This window comes from Coturnix japonica, chromosome 2 (genome assembly GCF_054131305.1).
Source record: "Coturnix japonica strain WE chromosome 2, WE-NBRP24, whole genome shotgun sequence".
Lineage (NCBI taxonomy): Eukaryota > Metazoa > Chordata > Aves > Galliformes > Phasianidae > Coturnix > Coturnix japonica.
In genome coordinates this window covers 21713599-21726443 of record NC_140664.1, presented here as the reverse complement: position 1 = coordinate 21726443, position 12845 = coordinate 21713599, and positions in this window count along the sequence as shown.

The following is a 12845-nucleotide window of genomic DNA, read 5'->3' as shown; positions in this document are numbered from 1 at the left end:
ACTTTGTTTGCCATGTTATTCTCATTATTTTTCGTCATGACAGATTTTATTAAGGCTATTTATTGTTAACACATGGGTTCATGGATTACTAATATTGCACATAGATATATACGATTCCTGTATTACTGCCCAATATAACTGAAATTTCAGTGGAAAGAGAGACTTGGAATTTTAAATATTGAATTCCAGATGTCTTCTCAGTAGACCTTTGCTACACAAAGATGCATTATGCATTTACAGTTTACTACCTGGAGAGAAAAGAATTAATATAGGAGTTGCACATGTCCAGCTTCTATGTCAGACTCAGCTGAGGAAATCAGTTCATACCACAGCTGGTCCAAAATCTATCACACTTTTACATTTTTGGCAGGATGTCACCTTAGGCACTGTAAATGGTGTATGTGTGCTATATAATTATATTGTCCATGGATTTATGCACCTGTGTTGCATATTTCATTACATTTTCTTGGCCTGCTTATTAGGACTACATTTTACATGTCTAATAATATGATTCAAATTCTACCAAATATGAAACACTGACTTTCAAGCAGAGCTAAATGAAGCTTAAGTAATTTAACATGAACCAATGGAAGACAAAAGAATTACTTTAATCATAACAAGGTCACGAGGTTCCTCTTACTGCTCTTCCACCCACATTTCCTTTCTCTCTGCTCATAAAAAAAAAATCAAGCCAGAGAGGCAATTTTTATCCATTTATTTACTGACAATGCAGCAGAAAGCTTTTTCCTTCTTTTGGAATTAAAGCGTTAATGGGACATTTAGAGGAAATCATAATAAGCTTGGTATCGTTTGCAGAATAGAATCAGAGTTCATACAACAAATATCACATGCATTTTGTTGTTTCAAAACATCAATTGGCCGTATAAAAAGTGTAATAGAAAAATTAAAATTTTGTAATTACAATGACATAGAGCACGTGCCAGCAACTCTGTGGATGGCTTTTTATCTCATTCCCTTAGTGAAAACAGTTAACTAGGCACTGGTGAGATATTCTGTAACTGCGCAACAAAAAGCTGGCACAACTGCCAAGTGTGGCATGCCAGATGTGTGAATACATTCTGGAGAGCAGTATCAGCAGCTCCAACAGAAAGCCATAGCCATTAATCTAGAGACCTCTGGGAGTTCAGGATAGTGCTGTAAAACCTAGACCCTGCCAAGACTGCATCAGATAAAGCCATCAATGCATTGTAAAAAAGACACAAAACCTATTTCATGGGCTGCACTGATCAAGCAATTACAATCATTGACTACATTAAGCAAAGAAACAGCGGGGTGCCCTATAAAATTGACTGCCAACTTGAATAATCAATAGACTCCATGTAGAGTAAATTAAATAACTGAAAAACTATTTGGAAAAGCTGAAGTTAAAAAGCCAATCTGTAATCCCTCATCCATGGAAAAACAATCCTGCATCCAAAAGATTCTTTAGCTTGCTTTCAGTCTTGTCACTGGGAAATACAGCTAATAGTAAACTGAGACGTTCTTTAACTACCTCATTCACTAGTTAATAATTGTTCATTTAACCCGGGCATTCATAATCAATGCATGCATTAGTATCATACCTCCCAATCTGCTAGGCTTCAAACATGGACCTGAATTGCAGGGCTGATATTCAGAATGAGGGAACCTAGAGATATTGTGTGTACTATGAGAGATTTAAAATGATACAGAATGCTTTCCCTAATACAAGGCATATTCAATTTGGCTTGATTCTCCTGATTATTTCCAACATAAACCATTTATAGCAATAGCCATAATTTTGAAATTGATAATAAAATGGATTGGAAATGCTACAATAGGGTTTCTTTTTCTTCCCCAAAAAAGATGCTGATTCATCAGCTAAACAAACAAACAAACAAAAAAGGTTGTAGAAACAGAATGTCATTGAGTAAATTGTTTTCTTCAGACCAATGAAGAAGGATGTTTAAGGGAAAGAAAATCCTCCTCTCTACCCCTGGAAAAGGGTGTGGGTTAAGGAAGTGTGCCCTCCCCCCCCCCTCTCCTCTCCTCCAGCAGTATATCAACACAGCTGAACCTACGTCTTTTGCAAAGACCACCACTCTGGGTTTTCCCTCTTCTGGGCCTCAAATGCTTTGCCAAGACACAACAGCTTTTAGATTTTGAATGAAAGAAAGCCTAACATTTTATTTCTTTCTTTCCCCTCCAATTTTATTATTATTTTATTTATTTATTTATTTATTTATTTATTTTAACTAGTAGAGAATATCAACTTAAATGGCTGCATAATAGGAGAGGGCTGCAGTGATGCTGTTGAGAAGTCTACATAGGTCAGCTGTCCACATGCAAATTGCTAAGACTGGGAGGGAGGAGTTGTATTTAATTGATTGCATTGCACAGTGTCATTGGGTCTCCTCCAGGTACCAGTTTGGAAAAGGATCATTAACTGAGGACTGTAAGTCTTTCAAGAGTGATACCTTCTTTGCAGTATTAGGACAGTTGGAAGCATATTGCAACAGCATAACCAAATTATTGTGTCTTAACAGGTACTGTTCATTGTATTAGATATTTCAGGGCACAACTCTTTGTGTGCAGTAAAATAAGTGAAGTATTGGCACACCAGATTTCAGGTATTACATCCTGCCCCAGCTGACCTAAGTGTCATTTCATGTAATTTTATACCCCAAAGAAAGTGGGTTCATTATAAGTAGCAAGAAATTGATGCCTATGCAAATTTTCTCAGTTTTCATTGCTTTGTTTTGAAATAAAAGTCCATCCAAACTGCCCCCCCCTGCTCCCCCCCCCCCCACTTTTTTTTCTTTTTTTTGTGGTGAAAATATATTCTTTCTTTGGGGGGGGGGGGGGAACAGCCTTCTGTTTTCATTCTCCCAAACTAGGAGATATCAAAGACAGAGATGCAACATATTTTGCTTTTCAGAGAATCTGAAGAAATGTGATTTAGCAGCTTTTCCAGTGGTGCAAATATTTTTTACTCACCTCACACTAACATGATTTTTTTTATGCGGATAAATTAACAAGTAAGTAAGGGTGTTAGGCTCTATACCTATGGTAATCGCATGATTTGGGTTCTTCACTGACAAATGTTTTCTTATTTTTTTTTAGCTGAAACATAATGTAGAACGTTGGATTCACTCAGTTTGGTCTGTGGATTAAAGAAAAACAGATGACAAACTGAAGTTAACTCCTCACTATACACTGCTTTTCTGTTGGGTTGGAATTGTACATCTAGAACATATTTAGTATATGCAGAATATATCTCCAAACCATCATCACTACAAAAAATATACATTAAGGTGTCTGTGAAATCTTTAGAACTTTAATTCATTTGATCAGTATTTTGAGGATTTTTGTACAAGAAATTTTATTTTATTTTATTTTATTTTATTTTATTTTATTTTATTTTATTTTATTTTATTTTATTTTATTTTATTGTACAGTTTAGGTAAGCTGTCAATGAACAACCTGAGACATCATCATTATCTTTCTCAATTGTTCATAAAAATCAGGACAAAACCTCTGAGAACTTGTACCTTATAAGCAACTCACTGTAGCTGCAAGTGAAAGAAAGAGAAATATGATGAACTAAAAATGATTGTGGGTCACAATAAAATTTTCCAACTTGTCTGCTGATTAGATGGTAATGCTGCCCATAAAAGTGAGGGGTTATCTGGGGGGAGGGCAGCACTGCAGAGAACTTGATAAAGCATCCTACTAAAACCTATTGTATTTACTACTTATTAGATCCTGAACTGAAATAGATCTTGATTGTTGAGAGCTTGGGTATTTAAAAGCCTTAAGATCATCAATTACATTACTCATAATTTCCACATCTGCCTGCTCCCTAGCAATTCAGAAAGAGATGGCTGTTATAAGAGTCTTTCTGCAACTTGATTACTATGAGTCTCTGTTACAATGTGCACTTGAAATGCCTTTAAGGATTTGAACTCAACAGCAATTTGCAGCTTTATGGAACTCCTACATGGATTGCTTTTTGGTGATAGTGAAAATCAAATGCGTGGAGATGGCCCAAATTACCTGGAAGAAAAGCAGGTCCTTATCCACTCAAAGGAATCCCTACAAGTCTGCCAAAAACACAGTAAATGCACTCTTCTTTCCTGTGTCATCTGGAAAGTGAATATGTATTTCAAATTAAGCAGAAACTCTGATTAGCTCTGTTGTTATGAAGCTAAACAGCAAGATGACTGTTTGCAGAAGGCATTTAAAAGCTGGAGGGAATCTTTCCTCCCTGTTGTGTCACACTTCAAAATGAATATTTTTAACAAATCTTTTTTTTTTTTTTTTTTTTTTTTTTTTCCAGGGCACTTGCACACTGATCCTATATTCCATTAAAGTTAATGGAGAGCTACCTGTTATCTGTTATGAGATCTGGGTCACATTAACAGAGTGTACTTTTCTCATTAACAAGCATCCACATAGATGCTGCTTAAAGATAGTCTAAGGTGTTATACTGAGATCAACCTGACTCCAGAAACAGAAATACACTCTTAGTTACTATTCTGGCTGCTCCTTTGGTATTACGAGTACTACCTTTATTCTAATGCATTCTTGTAGAGAGTGGAATTCCAAAGGAAATGGATGCACCCAGCAAGTTGCAATTCTATGGAGGCCTGATGTGTAATCTTACTGAAATCAGTGACAGTATCTGTAAGGTAGTAAAGCAGGTATTGGAATAAATGCAAGTAAATGTACTAGCCTTCAGAATTTATGTATGTATTGTACTGTGATGTAGAAAGAGCCTGGCTTGTGCAAAATGGATGAATTGAGGAAAGCATATCATAGCAATAATGTGGAGGCACTCTTAGAGTTTGCAGAGAAAGGAGGAGATAAATAGCAGCATTAACAGATATTACTCTTGTAAAGGACAAGCATAGAATATGCAGTTTCCCTAGTTGACGACAGTTTGGTGTAACTTTTCCCTATGGACAATCTTTTCCCCCTTGTGCTGAAATATCCCCATATTTTTCATGGAGAGAAAATTAATCTCACTGCTACTTGAATGTTACTTTTTTTTTTTTTTTTAATGTCCATAGAACTTGAGTATATATAATTTTCTAATCATTTCACTTTAATCAATTGTGGAAATTACATCCATTATTAACATGTCATGCAACAAATAAGAGTCTTGGTTTAGTGTTTTTCTCCTTGTATCTGTCTTGCATGTAAGGAATCATGAAAAATTCCACAAAAAAAAAGACAAAATGTCAGAGTTAAGCCTTCAAATATTAGGAGATGGGCAACAGGAAAGGTGAGTTGAATTTCCCAAGGAAGAAATATTAAAAGAAATGTAGGGGAAAGGAAAGGTAAAAGAAAGCATGGGTACGATAAAGGAAGTTATAAAGTCACAAGGAAAGTACATAAAAGTGATGGAATAGGCCATAGGAGGAGAAATACAAAAAGGGAATGAATGCATTATAATGAAGTAATAGAAGGAGATATGTCTAGGAAGAATAACAGTTTCTAAGAAGCATTATCACCACTGATAAATGCAAGCAAGAGTGCTGGGGCAAAGAGAAGGATTGCCATCAGCTTCTTTTTTGAACTATCACTTGAAAATCAACTTTGTAATATCCTGCAAACCAGTATGTTGGTGACATGAAGACAAACTCTGACTTACGACTGTTCATCCAAAGCACCTATAGGAGGTGCAGGGAGATGTCAATTCCACCCATGTGGTAGGACAGCTTATGCTTTCACATCATTGCACTAGACACATTCATGATTTACACTGGTGGATATGAGTGGGAGGCTTTCTTCCTGGAGAAGTGTGACAACTCAAACGGAATGCAGCATATCTCATTCTGCCCTGCAGCAGAGAAACTCATTGTGGATGCTTACTTCTTCTGAAAGACATCTTCAGAAATCCAAATAACTATTTATCCGAATATGTTTTGCTTTTAATAATTTGGGCTTTTATTTCCTTCTGCTTTTACAGCATGATGGAGCCCTCAAATTCTTGTAGAGCAGGAAATGTCTGCCTTTCTGTTTCTCTTCAAGCTTCATGGTTGCTATTGGTTTTGGTCATCTACTTGGGTGTGGTGTGTAAAAGGTGATTTCCAACCTCTTGATGATTCTGCATTCATTTGTTTATATATAAAGATAAAAATGGCACCATTAAAACACACACCTAGATTTTCTCAGGTAAGTATATCTGATGATAAATGCATTCTACTGAATACACCACTTCTGTGACAATTTTATGGACTTTTCTGTGTGTTATTTATAAGTTACTGCACTTATATTTTGCCTTTTCACTTGAGCAGTTCTTCCTACAAATTTAAATAGAGATTTTCTAGAAAGTTCAAAAGCACAGAAAGATATGTTTCTTCTCTAACAACAGAAATTCAGGGAAAATGGAAAATATCAGCAGTACTGAATTGTTCACTGAAGCTAAATACTATTTTATCATGTAACTTATCACATAGAAACACTATTAAGTGCACTCACAAAGTAAGCATGAAATGAGTAAGAGTACACTGACAAGAATACTTTAGATTAGAGATGAAGCTGTGCTCCACACTAATGGAAGTAATCGTGTGTTTTATCAACATCACAAAATGGGTGAAGTCTAAAAATAATGAAAATTGAAAGAATTAGTATTTTCCTCTTAGAAATAAAGGCTGAAGCACATGTAAGCAGACATTTAAGATGAGAGTTATCTTACTTCATCTTACTCACCTGAATGTTAAGACACCAATTTAGTTTAAATGTCTAGGGTGTCTTTGTGCTTAATAGAGAGAAAGAAAGACCATCAGAAACTGGATCAACTTATGCCCCAGCCCATCTCAGATTAATGGGATGAATCACTCTCCAGAGGTGCATTAAACACATCAAATACCCTGGACTGAGCACCTGATTTTCCAGTGTCTGAAGTTAGTTGTGGGTCTCTCTTTATCCCAGAAAAAAAAAAAAATAAATCTTTGAAATAAGCATGATCATCCCTACATACAGTCATGATAAGATAGCTTAGTTAATAGAGAAGGAAAGCCCACAATAAATAGGGTCCATAATGTACAGAAAAAAAAAAAAAAAAAAAAAAAAGCATAATTAAACATTTTAATAGCTTACCACTGTTCTAAATATACCTAATCTTTAATACTTGAGGGAGAACAAGAAACCAAATGAAACAATAATTATATCGTTTTAAACCTTACTTCAAGGTTTATCTTCACACTCTAAAAGAAAATGTCATATGGAAATTTCCTTTATTATTTTGGGTATTCATAGAAGGTATGTACAATTTCGGCTTTTTTCTAGTGTGATCTTTTTATCCTACTAAAATTTAGAGGTTAGTTTGTTTCTTGACCTTTTCCATGAGTTTTTCATGAAAGAAACTGTGAAACTCTTCATAAGAAAATGTAAGCTATAGACAGAAGCCTATATTGGTAGCCTTAAAGCCAAATGAAATAGAAGAGAGGTATTAATATCAAACATTATGATGGGAATGGTGGTTTCTGGTTGGACAATTAGTGCTGGCAGTGTAGAGGTTAAAATGTGAAGTGCTACATTCTATCATTTGAAGCCAAAACAGCATTAAAGAGCACTGAAAAATAAGAAGTCTAGTTGGTGTGATAGACCTGAAAAGTAGAGAGTGACTTGTTACTGATCTGGATAATAAAGTGTTATTTGAGGAAATTCAAAAGATTTCAAAAAGACCTGACTGTTGTTGCATGGTGAAGGTGCATGTCTTGAAAAGTCGAAGTATAGCAACCGGTACTAACGTCCACAGCAGACACACTTTTGCTATTTTTATGAGTATGGCCAAATTAGTCACTCAAATAAACAATAGCCGCATGACAGTATACAATTATAATCAGGAAAGTCTGTAATATAGACTGCAAGGATCTGTTCAAATGTGTATTATGGAAATTTGTGAAACTGATGCTTGTAGCTAGACTTATGGATAGATGGATGTCAACAGGAGCTGATTTACAGACAACACATTATGCCGTGTTTTCAGACTTCCATGTTGACCAAATAAATTAATCTGTTTGATGAATCTTCTTTAAACTGCTTCAGTGAGTTAAAGAACCAAAGTCTGTTAGAGATCCTGGTGACTGCCATAATGGACTTTGGATGAATTCTCATTTTTGTTTGTGTAAGTGCACTAAGATGGATTAATTAAGAGATAGGTTAAGGTACTGACCACTAACAGTGAGCAGTATTGACAGAGCATTGAAAAAAGAAACAACTAACATGAAAGAAAACCTCTGTTTTTTTCAATCACTCCCTTCAGCCTCATTTTCAATCGTCTGCATAAAGGAGTCATTACAACAGGCCGTGTGTGATCTATCAAAGGGTGTTTTTTAATACTGTGAATGAAACAAAGTTTGAGAAACTTTACAGTCTGTGGCTTCTGTAAAGATATGAGCTCCTCACCTTCCAAATCTCTTGAGTGGCAGTTCTGATCGAAGCTGAACAAAGTTGAAGTGAGTCATGCTAAGCCACTCACAACCTGCACCATGACATTTATACTCTAAAAAATCTGAATCCACTAATCTATGGTTTAAATACCATTGATCCTAAAAGTGTAGTGCATTTTGCAGGTGGAGAAGATGCCTCAATATCTGAAGCTTTGTCAAAAACAGGAAAAATATATATATATATACCCACCTCTATACAGAGCTTGGTATTCAAGCAATATCATATTTCTGAGTAATCAACCTAGGCCTGCTATACGCTAAGATGTTCAAAGCAGTACCATTCCAGAAACTATGAAATTGTCACCTAGAACTGTTACTTCATAACTGTTCCCACTGCCACAGAAATGAATAAAACCAGTGAAAAGCAAGACAGTTTGGAGGAAGTCTTATGTATTATTTTCCTGACTTAAAGAAACAGCAGTTCTGATTCTTGTTTAGGAAAGGCAGTGACATTATCCAAGCACGTGCTCCTCTGTAACTAGTTTGGTGGGTCATGGTTCTAATAGATTTGAGCTACAGATCTCATAAAATCAAATGGAAACAACTTCTTTCAGTAACATCTAAATCTTATGTTGAGATTGAGCAGTCAGATTAAGTACTAACTAAGGTCTTGCGTTCAAAATATTAATTGAAATTTCAAGGTTATCATTTTAAAAAAGTAAAAGATTAAACTGAATATGAGATAGTTATATATCAACATGCAAAAGCATATCAATGTAAAGAAACATTAAAGAAGAATTTTTAATTGATAGGCACATAATCACAATTCTCTAAAAGAAATCAGTGCACCCAGCATGAAACATATGAGTTTTACAAACATCATTTCAATTTTTTTTTATTACCTAGGAGCATTAGGATATACTTCCTTGACTCCATAATAATTGCTTGCAGTTAATTACAAATGAAACAGAAGTGCTGGTAATATTAGACTTGCACCCTGCATAAAGCTAGAAATTACTGCTATTACTCTTATTTGCTGAGAATATTGGGTCATAGATGCTAATTAGCAGTTCACAGCCCCCTACAGGAAAAAACTCATTATTATGAAAATCTGTCTTGGTAGCCAAAGCCACCACTCATGTCACTGTGAATGTTTTTGTCAGAGCAATTATAAGGTATGACAAAACTTAAGATTTACTTTTGTGTAAAGAAAATTCCGAAGGTTAAAAATACAGTGTGCTAATCTAGATATTGTCGTATGAAAAAAAAGAAATTCTGACTTATTTCCTCTTAGTAAAACCTTCCTGTATACAGGGTAGAAAGACAGCAAATTTTTATTAAATGTGCACACAAACAATACTTCTTTCAAAATACATAAAATATAAAAGAAGTCTCTCTACAGGCAAATAACAAAGTAAAATGAGACATAAACAGCTAACGGAAATTAATGTTGCAGGGTCATATACCTACAGCAAGGAAGACAATTTATTGTTTATTAGTAATTTGGGGGGAACATTTCATTTCCTCATAAACAAGAACCTGATTCAGGAAAACAAAAATAAAAATAAAGAAAAATAAACATAAAGCCTTGTTTACCCAGAGGTTACTTGAAAAATATGAAGCAGAAAACAGTGTTTTTGTTTGATTTATTAAACCTCTCTCTCCATAGCACATGCAAACAGCTTTGCATGCTTGGGGGAAAGGAGACAGTGAATAAAAGAGCAGCTAATTGTAATGCCAAGCTGAATTCTGCTTGTTTGAGGAGAAAAAAAATTCTATGTTGGATCAAAGCAGTGGCATTGGAGCAATTCTAAGTCACTCAAAGATGTGGAGCAGTTATCACGCTTGATTTCAGCCATGTAAATTTAGGCAATTTAAAATGCTTGCCTGTTTGCTCCATGTTGGCCAAAATGGGGAAGGGTACACCAGCCAAAAGGAATGTCTTACCAGCCTTCATAAAGTGGTCCTAAAAACAAACAAGTGTAGGCTGGAAGTCAAAATTTCCACAGCTTTGGGTGGCAGAAAAAGTTTCTCTCCCACAGTTGCCTTAAGGAGATGAATCCACACAAAGTTATATATATTCAGCTACTTAATGTTACATAAAACATGGCAAAATGATGAAGAAAAAGTAGGAAATTGAATTATGTATTGACTCTATTAATGCTATAAGTTATGGTAAAGGATTGTATGAATTGTGCCACACTTCAAAGAAAAATGATTCCTCAAAATCATTATCTGCTCCATTTGCATTAGGCTGATCTTCATTTTCAGCATAGCTAACTGGATTTCCTTCAGCATACTACTAATGCAACCATGCTGCTCACCTACTAATGTCAATTAGCTTTCTTTTGATTAGAGAGGCTTTCATTACTTAAAATTAAACAGAACAGTGCACTATTTGGAGACATATAATAGCACTTTTAGAATAAAAGAAAAAGAAAAAAAAAATGTCTTAAATCTGGGAAATGAAACAAGTCATGCAATATACTTCTATAGAATTTGTTATCCATATAACATTTGGCACTTTCCTAATCCTCCAAAACTCTGGTATGAAACCTGGAACTGTGAATGAAAAAAACTGAGTTTCAGCTTGCTCATACTTTACAGGCCTTGTTTCAAAAATAGGAGACCTATGTGAGCAAACAGAAAAGGGTCCTGGTGCATTTAGGAATGCATAAAGCAGTATACAAGGACTGTATTATAAAGAGGTATGTATGCACAGAGATTTAAGAAATTATAACTTTCCTGGCCACCCAAAGTTACTCTGCTACACAGAATACTCTTGTTCTACCACAATGTTTTAGTTAGAACTTTCAAGACACACACTTGAGGTATTGCTTAGATAATGCAGCATGTCAATGAATTAACATAAGACACACCGCAAGGTGAAGTTTAGGAGGCCTCTAATAAACAAAAAAAGTCAAATTCTGGAGACGAGTGGATTTTCTGTGTTGCTGTATCATAGACAACAAACCTGTAAATCTTTACTCATCCAATTAGCCCTCATTCAGTTGAGTGGGAAATTTGCAAAATTAGGTTCTAAATAATTGCTAGCAGTCTTTCTTTTTCTGACAACCAAGGTCAAATGTCACTCCAATCCAAGCATTGTGGGACCAAGGTATAGAGACAATACTCGTACATGACGGTGTGCTTGGTTGGTTGCCACCCTAGAATGAGAAAGCAGCAGAGATGGGTAAATCTGGGCTAACACTGAAGAGCTGAGCCTGAGATCACCCACAGCTGACCCCAGTTATGCCTCTATATCATATTCTGTGTATGTCACCCTCTGCAAAGTCAAGACCTTACTGGAATCAGATAGGCTCAAGGCTAGGGTTAATGCTAGTGATCTCTGGAAAGATTTGGTGGAGATGGCCCACCTCAGCTGTCTGGCTGATGACCCATGACCCATCCCAGCAGTCTGTGTATGCTCTGAAGAACAGTTCCCCATGGGCTCTCCTCTTGCATCAGCTAAGGAGTACGTTTGTAACTACTGTACACATTCCCTTACTCTTTGCATTTAGATGAGGCTCTAAGTTGATCAGCAATGAGAAAGTGCTTTTTTCATCTCACAAGATATCACTGTCAGAGCTTGATTCCAGAATCTTGAGTATTCATGTTTCTACATTAGAATAGGAGAAGCAACACTATATTATAATATTTTATTATAACCAGGTGTAATGTAACAACATGTGATGTACTGCTGTAAATCAGAATCCAAATATTTCAGTGTTATTAATGTATCCCCAAAATGCTATAATAAAATCTGTCCTGATATGTATTGTTATTACCACATTAATGGTCAAATAAGAACTATTTCCAGATCCGTGGGTTAGGCCCCCTGTACATTTTTTAAAACATCTCTGTGATAAGCCCTCAAGATAATCAAGCTAAGATTCAATTGTAGCTGTAAACTAGAGCTGTTAACGTACATCTTGTTTTTATATGTAGATCTCTTTATAAATATATGTACATGTCACTATCACCATTTTATAATCCCACAGCTAAAAACAAGTCATATTAGCATATGAGAGAACATTTCTCATCTAGTGAATGCAGCATGATTCTAATACAGTGGAGACTGTAGCTCTACTGATTTATCTCCCCCAAATTTCTTTAAGATTCATCAATATTAGATTACTTAACTCAATTAACTCAATCAATTAATTGATTTTCATGCAACTCATGTTAGGGTAACAAATCTATGAAGGCTACTGTAGGTATTTCACTTCCTCTATGAATTTGTTTTGAATTTCTGTTTCACCATCCTAGAGATTACTTTCATCCCCAGACAAATAGAATGGGTTAGATTTAAGGCTGTATGGATTTCTGGAGCTAAATAACTTCAGAAATCAACTGGAAAGAAGGAAATAAAGGCTTTAATTTACTGTTTCTGAGTATTTGTGTGCACAATTATGAAAGACTTGAAGAGTTTCCTAAGCCTAAAAAATATTCATAACAAATTAA